This window comes from Tenrec ecaudatus, chromosome X (assembly GCF_050624435.1).
Source record: "Tenrec ecaudatus isolate mTenEca1 chromosome X, mTenEca1.hap1, whole genome shotgun sequence".
NCBI classification, from domain to species: domain Eukaryota; kingdom Metazoa; phylum Chordata; class Mammalia; order Afrosoricida; family Tenrecidae; genus Tenrec; species Tenrec ecaudatus.
Window position 1 is genome coordinate 86,692,283 of NC_134548.1, and position 17,199 is coordinate 86,709,481.

The following is a 17,199-nucleotide window of genomic DNA, read 5'->3' on the forward strand; positions in this document are numbered from 1 at the left end:
TAAGATCAGCAATTCAAAAGCTCCTTGGGAGAAAAATCAGGACTTTTTACTCCGATAAAGAGTGGTAACCCCAGAAGCACAGGGACCATTCTACTCTGTCCTATAGGGTCAATATATGTAGGTATTGACTTGATGGCAGTAAGTTTATTTGTCTTTTTTTGGTGTTTCAATTTATAGCTCTCTAGTTCTCCTTCTTAGTTTTATTTTTGTGCATAGTAATGATGGACACTTTGCATACAGTATGCATTATTTACTTATTATTTATTGACATGCTGTAATTTATCAAATATTGTCTTTCCAATTTTCTTACTTTAATTCCCACCTTTTTCCTTCTCTTTCCTACCCTTCACATCACTTCCTTTCTTAACAAAGTTGAGACAATATAATTGTAGTGATTATCAATAAGGAATATTACTTTTTATTGCATATTTCATAAATTTTCTATAGTAAATATATTAAATTGTACATTAGATATAAAACCTCCAACCACCATCTCTAACATGATTTGTCATTTTGAAAACATCCAATTAAGATACATGTTAATAGGCCAGGAGTCCCTGGATCATGCAAAACAAAAGGTTGGAGATTGCAGTCTACCAAGAGGTGCTTTGAAAATGACCTACTTAAAAATAAAATCAGCCATAGAAAACCCTATTACTCTATCAAGCATGATATTGCAAAGAGTTGGAGTCAACTCAATGCAGTTGCTATTATTAATGGACTAAACTACCCCTTGTGATTGATGAGACATAGAAGTTATATAGGTCTCAGAATTTCTTGAAACTTAGTAAAATTATGCAATTTTGTATTTAATTTTAAAGACAAATTTATATTTTAGACTTTTCAGGACTTGTAGTCTGTTGCAACATATAGTTCAAAAATACATATAAAACATTGGCGATCCCTATAAGACTTAATTCAATTAAACAAGGAACAACCTGGGTTTGCAAACTTTTGCCATAGATTATGCATTACACATTTTGGTGTAGGATTCTTTTACATCAGAAATGAAAATACAGGTATGCTACCTGAGTACTGATTTGTTTTTACGTAATGACTTAATGCGCAGTATTAATGTTAGTTTGGAGTCAGGTCCACGATGTTTAGTGTGCTTTCATAGAAAACAACTACGGAAAACCCGACATCTAATATTTAGTGACAGCTTTCTTTTAATTACTGAGCCCTGGGGGTAGAGTAGCTACACATCACGCTGCCAGCAACCAGATCAACAGTCTGACATCAACAACCGCTCCATGGGAGAGAAAGACAAGGCTTTCTATTTCTGTAAAAATTACGATCTCAGAATCACATGGAGGCAGTTCTAACCTGTCCGGTAGGGTCTCTATGAGTCAGAATAGACTCAATGGCAGCGGATTTGGATTCTCTTTTGTCTTTTGCTTTGGATAAAAATTGTATTTAAATTCTATTAGCCTGGTGACTCTTCCCTTCTTTGTGATTCTTTTTTGATGAGGTATAAAAATACTGAGAATCAAAGCCTGAGAAGCTTGTATGATAGAGGCTTTATCGCATCAATCGAGGTAGTAGTAGTCTTTTAAAATAGCTACTGACACATATCTACCATCCTCTCTTTTTTTCACTTTTAATTGTGATTTCTGTAAAAATTTACACAGCAAATTAAAGTGGTTTTTCCATTCAACTACTCGCATACATTTAGTTACATGACATTTATGGTAGGTGCCCCAATGGAACTTCACTGTTACCACTTCCTTCCAGTGTTTACTGTTCCTATTTATCCTTATTTTCTAGTTTTTATTGCTTTTGATTCCATAAGATTGATTGTAATAAGGAGTGCATATCTCCACACAGAGGTCTCATTGGCTATCTAATGATTGAAACAGTAGACTCCACCCCTTCACTTGTAATCCTCTCAAATTGGTGACAGATTATATAACTACCACAGTTGCTTCTCTCATTTTGCTATTATAAATGATTCTGCAACGGACATGGATACATGTATGTATGGTTGTATTCCTGCTGTTTTCTTTAGGACACATGCTTAGTAGTGTGATTGCTGAATCTTTCAAGAGATATAGTGTCTGGGGCCTTAAATACTTGAAAGTAAACAAGCCTCCATCTAGCCCAGAAGCAACAAAGTCCACATGGAAGCAGCACACCAACATGTGTGATCATGAAGGGCCGAGGGGTCCAGGTTTCAAGCACCAAAGGCGTGGGCGAAAAGTCATATCATCGTGAATGAGGGGAGCGCATGATGGGGACCCAATGCCCATCTCTAGACAACTGGACATCCCTTACAGAGGGGAGTGGGGAGGAGATGAGTTACTCAGGGTTCAGTGTAGCAATAATGAAACCCTAGTTCTTAAAACTCTTCCCCCACCTCAAGTATCATGATCCCAATTGTACCTTGCAAACCTGGTTAGACCAGAGGATGCACAGTGGTACCGATGGGAACAGGAAACACAAGGAATCTAGGACAGATGAACCCCTCAGGACCAGCGATGAGAGGGGCGATACTGGGAGGGAAGCGGGGATAGAAAGGGGAACCCAATCACAAAGATCTACATATAACCTCATCTCTGGGGGATGGGCAACAGAAAGGTGGGTGAAGGGTGACAACAGGCCGTGTAAGATAAGATAAAATAATAATTTATGAATTTGTAAGGGATCATGAGGGAGGGGGAAGCAGGGAGGGAGGAGAAGGGGTAAAATGGAAAATGAGCTGATTCCAGTAACCCAGGATTCAAGGAACTTTGAGAATGATGAGAGCAACAAATGTATAAGTGTGCTTTATACAACTGATGCATATATGGTTTGTGATAAGAGGTGTATGAGCCACAATAAAATGATTTTTTAAATAAAAGGAAATGCCATTTTCCACAATATTGGCTCCATTGTACAGTCCTACCATTAGGGTGTGAGGGTGCCAATCTCTCTAACCCCTCACCAGCACTTTTTTTCTTTTGTGGGGGCTCTTACAATTCTTATCACAATCCATACATATCCATTGTGCAACACAAATCAGTAATATGTTGCCATCATCTTTTTCTTTTTGTTTTGTTTTTTTTAAAAAACAATTTATTAGGGGCTCATACAACTCTTATCACAGATCATACATATACATACATCAATTGTATAAAGCATATCTGTACATTCTTTGCCCTAATAATATTTTTCTCCTCTTTTCTTTTTTTACATTTTATTACAGACTCATACAACTCTTATCACAATCCATACATATACATACATCAATTGTATAAAGCACATCCATACATTCCCTGCCCCAATCATTCTCAAAGCATTTGCTCTTCACTTAAGCCCTTTGCATCAGGTCCTCTTTTTTTCCCCTCCCTCCCCGCTCCCCCCTCCTTCATGAGCCCTTGATAATCCACAGATTGTTATTTTGTCATATCTTGCCTTATCCGGAGTCTCCCTTCCCACCCTTCTCTGCTGTCCCTCTCCCAGGAAAGAGGTCACATGTGGATCCTTGTAATCAGTTCCCCCTTACCAACCCACTCACCCTCCACCCTCCCAATATCGCCCCTCACACCCTTGGTCCTGAAGGTATCATCCACCCTGGATTCCCTGTGCCTCCAGCCCTAATATGTACCAGTGTACAGCCTCTGTCCTATCCAGGCCTGCAAGGTAGAATTCGGATCATGGTAGTTGGGGGGAGGAAGCATCCAGGATCTGGGGGAAAGCTGTGTTCTTCATCGGTACTACCTCACACCCTAATTAACCCATCTCCTCTCCTAAACCCCTCTATGAGGGGATCTCCATTGGCCGACACTTGGGCCTTGGGTCTCCACTCTGCACTTCCCCCTTCATTTAATATGGTATATATATATATACACACATATATTTTTTTTGCATGATGCCTTATACCTGGTCCCTTGGCACCTCGTGATCGCACTGGCCGGTGTGCTTCTTCCATGTGGGCTTTTTTGCTTCTGAGCTAGATGGCTGCTTGTTCACCTTCAAGCCTTTAAGACCCCAGACACTAGCTCTTTTGATAGCCGGGCACCATCAGCTTTCTTCACCACATTTGCTTATGCACCCATTTGTCTTCAGTGACCCTATCATGGAGGTGTACAGTCAATGATATGATTTTTTTGTTCTTTGATGCCTGGTAACTGATCCCTTCGGGACGACGCGATCACACAGGCTGGTGTGTTCTTCCATGTGGACTTTGTTGCTTCTGAGCTAGATGGCCGCTTGTTTATCTTCAAGCCTTTAAGACCCCAGTCACTATCTCTTTTGATAGCCGGGCACCATCAGCTTTCTTCACCACATTTACTTGTTCACCCACTTTGGCTCCAGCTGTTGTGTCGGGAGAGTGAGCATCATAGAATTCCAATTTAATAAAAGAAAGTATTCGTGCATTGAGGGAGTGTTTGAGTAGAGGCCCAAGGTCCTTCCGCCACCTTAATACTTAACCTATAAATATAGACACATCGATCTATTTCCCCATTCTCCTATATATATTTGCATGTACGTGTCTTTGTCTAGACCTCCATAAATGCCCTTTGACTCGTAGCTCTTTCCTCCATCTCCCTTGACTTTCCTCCTGCCCTACTACCATGCTTCGTCGCCACCTGGGCTAGAGTATACCTCTTCTCTAAGCAACCTTACCCTTGATCATTCCCCACCAGACCTGCCACTCCCCACTCACTACCATTTGGGGTCCCATGTTGTTCCCTTGTCTCTGTGTTTGTTAACACCACTTCCTTACCTCCCCTACCCCCCACCCCACATCCCCCCGGAACTGTCGTTCCCGTTGTTTTTCCCCCAGATAGTTCATCCAGCCTGTCCTATTCAGGCAGACCTGTGGAGACACTAACATGCATGAAAACAAGACAGAGGAAAACAAAGCAACAGTATACAACCAGACAACAAAAACAAACCACTGACAAAGGACAAAACAGAACACTTCACAAGAGAAAAGCTTGTAGTTAGTTCAGGGATCGTTTGCTGGCCCTTAGGAGCGTTTTCCAGTCCAGTCTGTTGGGGCACCACGCCCTGGCCCCAAAGTCCACTTTCAGCATTCCCTGGGGACCTTGCCACTCCATTCCCTTGCTGTTCCGCTGCACTCCCCCAGTGATTTGCCTCGGTGTGGTGGGATCAGGTCAGGTGCAATTCCCACACTGTGTCTCCGGTGCTGTCCCCTGTATCGCCCTTAGTCACTGAGGGGCATCATGTCTCATAGTAGGGCCAGCCATGTTGTTCTCTCTGTGGACTGGCTGCTCTACTCAGGAACATCATCATCACGGCCTGGTGGGCCAGGCTGTGCTCCACTCTCTCCTCCTGCCCCTTCATCTGCTCCTGTGTGCTCTGATCAAATATGTCCATCTCTCATAGCTTCAGAGTCAATGTCGTCCTTTGGAATAAATTATTTTCTGGGGAGGGGCAGGAATCCACTTAATTTATGGTGCTGGGGCCAGCCTCCCAGACCTCTCCACCGGTTCCCTCCTCCACGCCGGGATATTGCATTCACACCTTGCGACACTGGGTTGAAGTCTGGTCCCACTTTCCCTGTGGAGATATAAACAATACCCTCCCCTTGGGTGGATTAATGCCCCATGACCCCACTACCCTTTTCTTCCTTATATTCATCCTTTTGTTTTCCTTCCCCCCCCCCTCCACCATTGTCTACCATGTACATCCCTGGTTTTGGTCTGGTCTCTTCCATACTACACAGTCTTCACCCCTAAAATGTTTGTATACAGTAGCTTTTTCCCATGCCATCATCTTTTTCAAACCATTTTGTTTCTACTCCAGTGCCTGGCATCAGCTCCTCTTTTTTTCTCCCTCCCTCACCTACCCTCCCTCCAATATCCCCCTGGCAATTTATAAATTCCCTTTTTTTCATGTCTTACACTGACTGCTGTCCCATTTCACCCACATTTCTGCTGTCTTTCCCCCTGGGAGGGGGGGCCATAGGTTGATCATTGGGATAGGTTCCCACTTACCCCACATCTACTGTCCTAGTACTGCTGCCCCCCTTATTGGTCATGAGGGGCTTATCTTCTCTAGATTCCCTGTGTGGTGAGCTCTTATCTGCACCCGTATGTATGTTCTGGTCTAGCCAGATTGGCAAGATAGGATTGGGGTCATGGTAATGCCGAGGTTGGAGCAGTAAGGAACTAGAGGCAGGGTGTGTATATCAGCGGTGTTATACTGCATCCTGACTGGTTCTTCTCTTCCTTCTGGCCAATTGACTACCGCTGTTCTCTGGGTCTCCAGTTGCCCTCCCCTTCGTTCCCACTGATATTCTTTTTATTTGTTTGTTTGTTTGTTTTGGTTTGGTTCTTTGATGCCTGATACCTGATCCCATCAATACCTCATGATCACACAGGCTGCTGTGTTTCTTCCATGTGGACTTTCTTGCTTCTCAGCTAGATGGCCACCTGTTTATCTTCAAGTCTTTCAGAACCCAAATGCTATATTTTTGGATAGTCAGGCACCATCAGTTTTTTAACCACATTTGCTTATGAACCCATTTTATCTTTAGCAATCATGTCAGGGTAGGTGAACATCCCAGAGTGCAGTGTTAGCAGAACAAATTATTCTTGTGTTGAGAGAGTCCTTGAGTGAAGGCCTAATGTAAATCTGCTACCATAATGTTTTATAAATAAATACATGTCATTCCCCTTTCATTGTATATAAATGTGTTTCCAAGCATACTTGCCTTTATTTTGACCTCTTTAAATATCCTTTGCCTCCCAGGTGTTTCCTCTATTTCACAATGTTTTCATTCATTTTTTCCCCTATCCATGAACATGGTATGTTCATTCATTTAGGTAGGTATGTCTCAATTTCTTATGGAGCCCTGGTGGTGTAGTGGATACACATTAGGCTGCTAAAAGCAAGGTTAGCAGTTAGAAATTTCCAGCCTCTCCACAGAGGAAGATGAAGCTTTCCACTCCCATGAAGAGTTACTGTCTTGGAAAACCACAGGGGAAGTTCTACCCTGTCCGGTAGGGTAGCAACGTAGCAGAAGTGACTCAATGGCAGTTAGTTTGGTTTTATCTTAGTGTCTAATTGTAGTATATTATTTTTTTTAATCTTATCCCCAATATGATATGAGCATATGTTTCACCTACTATGCATTGTCCATGGTGACAAATTAATATCATTTAAATTTCAAAATAAAAAATACCATAGTTATTGCAGTTGAAGTATAAAATCAAAATATGAAAATGCAAAAATATACAAATCAATTGGTAGGCATTATTTTTAGAGTCACATAAATCTTCTACTCATATCTCAAGCACATAAGCAGCTGTCCTCGAGTTGATTTTGACTCACAGAGTAGAACTGCCTCATAGAGTTTTAAAGGTTGTCCCATAGAAGCTATGCAAATTCTAAATTTTTTTTCTCTATAAGCCTAATTAGCAAGCTTGCAATGTCTTTACTAGTAATGTCAGTGTGTTTATTGAACTAAAAGTAGGTGAATAATTCCATTAGAGTGTGATGTCAAATGAGTGCAGAATAATTCATTTTAGGACTAAAATATTCTATCTTACACTCATTTACTAACTTACTCTTTCTACAGTTCTCAATACATTAACTTTAAGGAAAACATTTGAGGAACTGGGAATAGTGGTTAAAGGGTTCAGCTGCTAACATATGAAGGTCAGTAGTTAGACCAGCAGCTGCTTTGCAGGAGAAAGTTTTGTCAATGTAAAACTTTACATGCTTATGAACCCTATGGGGCCAGGTTTACTCTGTTCTAAAGGTCTCTGTGAGTGCAAATAAACGTGACAGCCGTGGGTTATGTTGGTTTGCTTTGAAAGGTGTTTATTACTCAGTAGAATTTAGATTAAGATCTCTTGAAATAAATCTTTAAGGAATTTATTTTAAAGTATATTTATTATGTGGCCTCTGATATGAATTGTGAATTTATTTTGTGACTATTATTGGTTTTGCATTGGGTTGGTAACCTCAAGATTAACAGTTTCAAACTGCCAGCAGTTCCATGGGAGAAAGATGAGGCTTTAAACTCCCATAAAGAGTTATAAAACACCAGCCTGTGTGAACACAAGGTGTCAAAGGGATCAGGTTTCAGGCATCAAAGAAGAAAAAAATCATATCATTGTGTGCTCACCTTCCCGGTACGATCGATGAGTACAATGTGTGCGTGGAAAAATTTGGTGAAGAAAGGTGATCTGATGGTGTCCAGCTATCAAAAGATAAAGCATAGCATCTGGAGTCTTAAAAGCGTGATGGTAAACAAGCGTCATCTAGCTCAGAAGCAACAAAGCCCACTTGGAAGGAGCACACCAGGCTGTATGATCATGAGTTGTTGAAGGGATCAGGTATCAGAGAACAAAAAAATGATATCATTGTGTGCTCACCTTCCTGATGTGACCACTGAAGACAAATGGGTGCATACGCAAATGTGGTGGAGAAAGCTGATGGTGCCCAGCTATCATATGATATAGTGTCTGGGGTCTTAAAGGATTGAAGGTAAACAAGCAGCCATCTAGCTCAGAAGCAACAAAGCCGACATGGGAGAAGCACACCAGCATGTGTGATCACGAGATATCAAAGGGATCAGGTGCAAGGCATCAATGAAAAAAAATCATATCATTGTGAATGGGGGGGAGTGCAGATTGGGGTATCAGTGGGAAACTGGACATCCCCTTACTGAAGGGTCGTGGGGAGGAGACAAGCCAATCAGGGTGCAGTGTAGCAATGATGAGACATACAACTTTCCTCTAGTCCTTAAATGCTTCCTCCCACCCACTATCATGATCCAAATTTTACTGTACAAATCTGGCTAGACCAGAGGATGTCCACTGGTACAGATAGGAACTGGAAACACAGGGAATCCAGGACAGAAGAACCCTTCAGGACAAGTGGTAAGAGTGGCGATTTGAGGAGGGTAGAGCGAAGGTGGGGTAGAAAGGAGGAACTGATTACAATGATCTACATATAACCTCCTCCCTGGGGGATGGACAACAGAAAAGTTGTTGAAGGGAGACCTCAGAGAGTGAAAGATATTACAAAATAATAATAATTTATATATTATATTATCAAGGGTTTTTGAGGGAGGGGGTAGTAGGGAGGGAGGGGGAAATGAGGAGCTGATAACAATGGCTAAAGTAGAAAGCAAATGTTACGAGAATGATGATGGCAACAAATGTAAAAATGCACTTGACACAATGGATGTATGTATGGATTGTGATAAGCGTTGTAAGAGCCCCAATAAAATGATTTTTTAAAGTTATTTATAGTCTTGTAAACCCACAGGGGGCAGTTTTACCCTGTCCTATAAGGTCACTATGGCAGGAGTTAGCGGAAAACATGATGTGTTTGAAATATAAGTTTGTACTTAAAACTCCTTAAATTAATTTTTTTAAAATTTTGTCCATGAACTACAGGCACAACCAGATACCTCACTTCTACTGGTGTTGATGGAAAAATCTGCTTCTCGCAATGGCATGTGAAAACAATGAAGTTTAGGTAAATCTGAAAGTTTAAATTTTGTGCAAAACATTACTTTACTTTGAGAGATTTTGAGTGGTGTACTTACATATATAAAGAGAAATATATTTGTATGTATCTGTATATACATACAGAGAAGTAAAAAAATTAGTGCTAACAGGATTCTAGTTCATATGTACCGGTTAATTCCAAGATTAGTGTGTTACCATGTCTCCTTGAGTAGTGAGTAGCTGTTGACAATTCTCTTAGTTTTGTTCGGGTAGCTTCAGGGGAAAAAAAGGACCAGGCTGAGATCTGCTAGGCCAGCTGAATTCAAATCACAGAGATCAGCTCAGGTTATGCAATTGCCTTTGGGATTCCAGAGGCATCATCTTGAGAGATTTTCTTGGGAGACACGGGGTGAGAGAAGTTTATGGGTTTTTAGGAAGATGGAAAGCTACATTGGTGAGAATATGGTAGGAAAGTTACAACAAGGTATTTTTTCCTAATCACAACAATATACCTACTCACTCTTTCAGGCCAGCAAGGCTTATCCTGTGAGAACTTTGTTGAGCAACCTTACCTCTACAACCCTGACCTTACCCTTCGGAGTTTGTTTTTGTTCCCCGAACTCAAAACTTAAAAGGAACACAATTTGTATCCATTAAGGATGTCAACACTGCCAATTTGTGAAGGTGTGTATGTCAAAATGGCAAATACAGAAGAGCACAGGATTCTCCAGGGAAGGCTTCACGAGATGTAAATAAGTATTGCCTTCAAAAGTACATAGATCTAGAATAAGGGTATATTGCGAAAAAAATAGCCGCATATTTTGATGTTTTTGTTTTAGGAAATGCTTCTATGATTTTATAGAAATACTTCTTTATCTACACTCATATCATACTTGAGTTAGATATTAGAGTTTTTAAAATGAAATTTTCATTCAATCACTGTTAAAGAGTAATTCATGCACACAGATTTTATAAGGAGTAGCAGTTTCATTTGTTGTTTGGGGAAAAGACTGAACTTCTCATGATGATAGTGAGGAATATGAGAATTTCTTTCTTGCTAATACTGATGTAGAGTTTTTAAGGTTAAATGCACTTTTTACTTGAGTGATGGGAATAGTAGTTAGGTCCCACTTCACCTTTGTGGTGTCTATTATATTGACACTAAATTTGCTCATATCCACCATTGTGCTGAGGTTATTATTCATTAGATGAGCAAGATGGAAAATATAAACCCCTTACTTTTCTCTTTAGAGATCGCACAGTGAAATTTACTGAGAGATCCAGACCTGGAGTTCAGATATCTTGTTCATCTTTCAGTTCTGGTGTGTATAAAAGTTGAATATGTTTTGAGTATCCAAAACACTAAATGATCAAGATGTAAATGATATATTTCTTAACTGTTTGGTGAAAAATATATGTGTAAGTGATAATAGAAACCTGCCAAAAATGTACCGTTAAAAGAAAAAACATTTTAGACTTTTATGAGCATATAATTGTAATTGAGTTTTTAAAATTGAACTCCAGAAGCCAACAGAAAGGGAATTGTAGATAGAGATCATTTGACCCATGCCAACAAATAATGGCAAGTGTTTTCTGCATAGAATATCTAAGCCTGTGATCTCAGTATTTAAGATCCAAAACCTTGTATTTGGTGTACTGGTAGTAGATTTTTTTTGGATGAATGATATAAATATTCTTTGAATAATTGTCTATAATTTTTCTTTTAAAAATGAGTAATTCTTTAATGGTTAGAATATAACCTTGTATTTCTTTAAAACCCTTTGATTAATATAAGATAGCTTACAAATAATGAAATAATCACAAAGGTTTCTTTAAAAAGTTGCTGTTGGATGGGGGGAGGTGGGGTGTAAGGAAGTAGTGTTAACAAACCCAGGGACAATGGGACAACAAGGGATCCAAATTGGTGGTGAGGTGGGAGTGGCAGGCCTGGTAGGGAATGATCAAGGGTAAGGTAACGAAGAGGTATAGCTGTAACGCAGATGGGGACGGTGCATGATAGTGGACAGGAGGAAAGTCAAGGGAAATAGAAGAAAGAGCTAGTAGGCAAAGGGCATTTATAGAGGTCTAGCTAAAGACATGTACATATGCAAATATATATGAGGATAGGGAAATAGATCTATGTGCCTATATCTATAGGTTTAGTATTAGGTGGCAGAAGGACCTTGGACCGCTACTCAAGCACTCCCTCAATGCATGAATATTTTCTTCTATTAAATTGGCATTCGGTGACGCTCATACTCCCGACACAACTGCTGAAGCCAAAGCAGGTGAACCAGCAAATGTGGGGAAGAAAGCTGATGGTGCCCGACTATCAAAAGATATAGCGTCTGGGGTCTTAAAGACTTGAAGAAAAACAATCGTCCTTCTAGCTCAGAAGCATCAAAGCCCACATGGAAGAACACACCAGCCTGTGTGATCACGAGGTTCCGAAGGGATCAGTTATCAGGCGTCAAAGAACAAAACATCATATCATTTGGTGCACACCTCCATGATAGGATTGCTGAGGACAAACGGGTGCATAAGCAAATGTGGCGAAGAAAACTGATGGTTACCGGCTATCAAAAGAGATAGTGTCTGGGGTCTAAAGGCTTGAAGGTTAACAAGCGGCCATCTAGCTCAGAAGCAACAAAGCCCACATGGAAGAAGCACACCAGCCTGGGCGAACACGAGGTGTCGAAGGGATCAGGTATAAGGCATAATCAGAAAAAAAAAATCTTACCATAGTGAATGAAGAGGGAAGTGCAGAGGGGAGACCCAAAGCCCATTTGTCCGCCGCTGGAGATACCCTCACAGAGGGGTCTAAGAGAGGAGATGAGTCAGTCAGGGTGCAATGTAATACCGATGAAGAATACAGCTTTCCTCCAGTTCCTAAATGCTTCCTCCCCCCCAACTACCATGATCCGAATTTTATCTTGCAAGTCTGGACAGAGCAGAAGTGTACACCGGTGCAGATTGGAGCTGGAGGCACAGAGAATCCAGGGCAGATGATACCTTCAGAACCAGTGGTGTGAGGGGTGATACTGGGAGGGTAGGGGGTGAGTGGGTTGGTAAGATGGAACTGATGACAAGGATCTATATGTGTCCTCCTCCCTGGGGGACGGACAACAGAAAAGGGGGTGAAGGGAGACGCCAGAAAGGGCAAGATATGACAAAATAATAATTTTTAAATTATCAAGGGAACATGACAGAGGGGGGAGTGGGGAGGGAGGGGAAAAAGAGGACCTGATGCAAAGGGCTTAAGTGGAGAGCAAATACTTTGAAAATGAAGAGGGCAAAGAATGTACATATGTGCTTTATACAATTGATGTATGTATGGATTGTGATAAGAGTTGTTTTGTCCCTAATAAAATGTTTTTTAAAAAAAGGGAAAAAAAGAACTAAAAATGATTAAAATATTGCGGTTATTCTTGTTAATCTTCTTTTAATCTTCTAGGTGGTATTTTTATCACAACAGGGAGAATTAATCATGTGATTCAAATATATTATTTGGGTTCCGAGATGCCTGAAAGAGTTGCAGAATTAGACTCACATACGGTAATTTACTTTATTTCAGTTTACATAGATTTATAGATCTCCTGTTTTGAACTTTGTATTTAGAGAATGCTTTTCTTTTGCAGATCTCAAAAAACTTGTTAAGTGTTGCTTGGTACATTGTGTTACATAGTGAGAAATGTGTGATTAAGTGACTTTTTGTTGCCTAACATAATATACTAACTTAGATGAATTAAACTTATAATGATACACTTTTACGTAAAAGAGTTGTTTATGAGATTAAACTGTGAATTTAGTGGAGAATTTTAGAACATTTACTAATATTTATTATGTATTATATTTATATGTAATTTTAGTGAAAATTATTTTTAAATACTTGAAATAGGTAGGTACTGAATTTTTGTTACAAAAGACCATCTTTAATAAAAAAACAAAAAATAGTAAAGTCGCTGCCATCAAGTTTATGTCGACTCATAGCAACCCTATAAGACAGGGTAGAACTGCCCTTGTGAGATTGTAACTCTTTACAAGAGTAGAAAGCCCTGCTTTCATCTATCTTTAATCAAAATTAAACATTAATTTAATGAAAAAATAAGCATAAGTAATATGTTCTGAATTTGACGTACAACTGTTATTGAAAAGATGACCCAAATATAATTTCAGAACCTGTTAATATTTCAAAGATAAACTGGAATTTTGACATGCAATAATGTTGGTAGAACTTACGTGTTTCTACTATTGTGTCATATTCAACGATTTTATTTATTTTTGAGAAATTGACTTTTTAATGGGACTGCTTAGTAATGAAGTTTTTTTTAGGGTGGAAATATACACTTGTCAGATTTAGCTATTAATTTATTTTACAAAACTTCAAAGGGGAAAACTTAGGAGTAGAAAAGAATTATTTTAGTTGCTGAACACTGTATATACAGTTTTTATAACCATTAATGTTTTTAAATTAATCTAAAGGAATTGGTGGAGATTTTATATAGAAACTGAGGGAACCAGCAGTCTTAAGATGTCACTTTAAGATATCATTTCCACATGGTTTCTGAATATGGTAATTCTAAAAATTCTAAAGAGACAATTTACTAGACACATTGCTATTTCTAGGGTAGTTTTCTTGTAGGACCCCTGGTGGCACAATGCTTAAGTGCTAACTGAAAGATTGGTGGTTCAAAGATGTGGGACTCTGCTTCCATATGGATTTACAACCTGAGACACCCTATGGGGGGAGTTCTACTCTATCTTCTACTAACCAGGAGGGTGAAGCAAATCTACTGTATTGGGTTAGCTCTTGGCACCAAGTGAATGACTGCAGTTGGTCAAAACCTGTCATCAAGTTGGTGCCGACTCACTCTGACTCAGTAGGATATGGTAGTGTTGCTCCTGTAAGTTTCTGAAACTGTAACTCTTTATGGGAGTAGATAGCCTAGTCTTTTCTTGAGGGTCAGCTGGTGGTTTTGAACTGCTGACCTTGCAGTTAGCAGCCCAAGGCATAACCACTACACCACCAGGGCTCCCTGTTCAAGCAATGAAGAAAAGAAAATTTCTCATGAAACACATCAACTACAACCCTACCTAACGCCCTTATATAGCATTTACTTGATGCAAAATACTGGATGTAGACGTGTATATAGGACAATGGTCATAACAAAACAGCCTAGTTGTTAATATGGAGTACTTGTAAGGTTTTTCTCTTTAAACTCTAAACTGGTATTCAATATATGCATTAAATATTACTGTGATTATTACTATTCTTACTGCATGTAATATTGCTTTCTAAATTTAATAACTGCATTGATATATCAGCAATGATCGAGCTAATACCAGCAGCTCAAACAGAACGAAAATGTTTAGAAAATAATGATGGCAATATATGTACAAATATCATGATACAATTGATATATGGATTTTAAAAATAGTTGTAAGAGCCCCCAATAAAATGATTTTTAAAGAAAATTTGAAATCTTTTTTAGATAAAGTCATCATCTAGTTTGACTGTAATATTCACTATGCATTTTGCTAAAAGATAATTTTATGTACTTGCTTTAGAAACAAAACTAGATGTGTGAGCAGTAAATGGAAGAATTTATTCGTGTGTTTTTTTGTTCCAAACAAGAACCTTAACTTTGTAGATAGAAATCTAAAATAAACGGTCTAAAGTACCATTCTTCCTCGCATTATATCAGTTGTCCCAGCCTCAATAGTTGTTTTTTTAAGAAAATTGGCACGACACACTTTTTTGACAATAATATCAAAGTAAGAGGAACCCTGGTGGTGCAGTGGTTACACGTTGGGCAGTTAACCACAAAGATCTCAGTTTGAAACCACTAGCCACTCTGTGCAATTAAGACAAAGCTTTCTTTCCCATAAAGAATTCCCTTCTCAGAAGTTCTCACAAGGGCATTTCTACCCCGCCCTATGGGACACCTATGAGTTGGAATCAACTCAATGTTGGTGATTTTTAGGTTTTAAAAATCTCACAGTAGCATCACCTTTTTCTTGAATGTTGACTCCACATTGCTTGTAGTTCCTAAACCTGAATTCTCTAAGAAAACAGAGGAACTTTGCTCTAAATCTTAAGAATTTGCACTGTAAATAAACATTGTACTTAAATTTCACTTTGATTTGTAGTCATTCAGTGAATCACTCAACAAATACTTGATTTGCCTACTTCATGCCAGGCACTATCTGGGTGCTCAACATTCTGGGGGGGGGGACAGAGCATACAAAACCTTATGGTGTTCTGTAGGACTGATTTATAAAATTATTCTTTTGTCTTGTATTATTTTTTACTTGAGGATAATATCTTGGGAGAAAGGGAAGACTCTCTACTGCTAAGAGTTACAGTCTTTGAAACTCCTGGGGCATTTCTACACTGTTCTATAGGGTCATTGTGAATCAGAATCAACTAATGGCAGGGAACTTGGTTTCGCTGGATTTGAAGAGCAATTTCTTAATAATATGAGCTCTAGCGACATAGTGGGTTACCAGCTGGATGGCTAACGGCAAGGTCAGTAGTTTGAAACCAGCTCTTCTGTAGGAGAAAGATGAGACATTCTATTCATGTAGAGTTATAGTCTTAGCAACTCACAGGGGCAGATCTGCTCCAGCCTGTTTCATTACTCTGAATTGGAATAGACTCAGTGACAATGATCGTGTATGATGGTAACACATATTAATATTTTATTGTAGCATATGAAAGAATTGGTACTGTGGTCAGAAATCTGCCACTCATGTTTCATTTGTTGAACTGTGGAAACTTGCATGTTGCTCTGGTGCTGGGCGCTCTGCCCTGGGTATTTTACAAACCACAACGTGGCCCAAGTGGAACTGGTTTTAGTAGAAATGAAGACTAAAATAGACTAGGAAGAAAACCCAGATGATCTGCTTCTGAAAAAATTGGCCACTGAAAAGCTTCTGAAAAGCGATCCAATGTTGTCGGCTAGAGTGTCCGAAGATGAGACCCTCAGCTTGGAAGGACTTCAAAATTGGACTGGGGAATAGCTGCTTCCTTGGAGTTGACCTTAAAGATGCAAATGCATGAATATTTTGGGACCTTCATTTGCTTATGTATCACAACTCAAATGAAATGGCTGCAAGCATCTATTAATATTTACAACATGGGCTGTATATGAACTACAAATATAGGAAAATTGGAACTTTTAAATATAAAACAGTACATACACATTAATATCATAGGCATTAATGAGCTGGAATGGACTGCTATTGGCCCTTTAGAATCAGACATTCTTGTGGTCAGCTAACTATGCTGGGAATGACAAATTGAAGAGGAATGATGGTATGCTTATTTTCAAAAAGCACATTACAAGATCTGTCTTCTAGAGCGATAGGGGCCTGTAGGATGCGCACCTTTCAGACACAAAGGCTGAGACCTAAAAGGGGATAAGTGCTGGTAGGTATGTGGGTCCTGGGATTCGGCACTCAGAAAGAAAAGGGGATCAGTCTGAGGGATCATAACAGGGCCTGCCTGCTTTTTAACAGAGAGCTGTTCATCTACTATGGGTTCCGAAAGCAGTTAAACTTGGAACTATTTTTAGGGTTCTTCTCTCTCTCTACCTCTCTTCGGGTCGGGGGGTCTCTCTATATAAAATAAGCAGGATAAGCACTCCCAATGGATATTTGAGGCAGGGGCATGGAAGGGGAGGAGTCAGGGAGAGGTAAGTGGTGAGACAATAGTGACAGGGACAGGGCTGTAGCAAGGGTTATAAATTGATGTTGAGGAGGGTGTAGCATTCCTGGTCAG

At 39.6% G+C, this 17,199-nt stretch overlaps 1 pseudogene; it reads left to right on the plus strand.

Annotated features, from left to right (window-relative positions):
• The window catches only part of LOC142433489 (bromodomain and WD repeat-containing protein 3-like), a 72,157-nt pseudogene that overhangs the window by 14,962 nt on the left and 39,996 nt on the right, over window positions 1-17,199 (plus strand).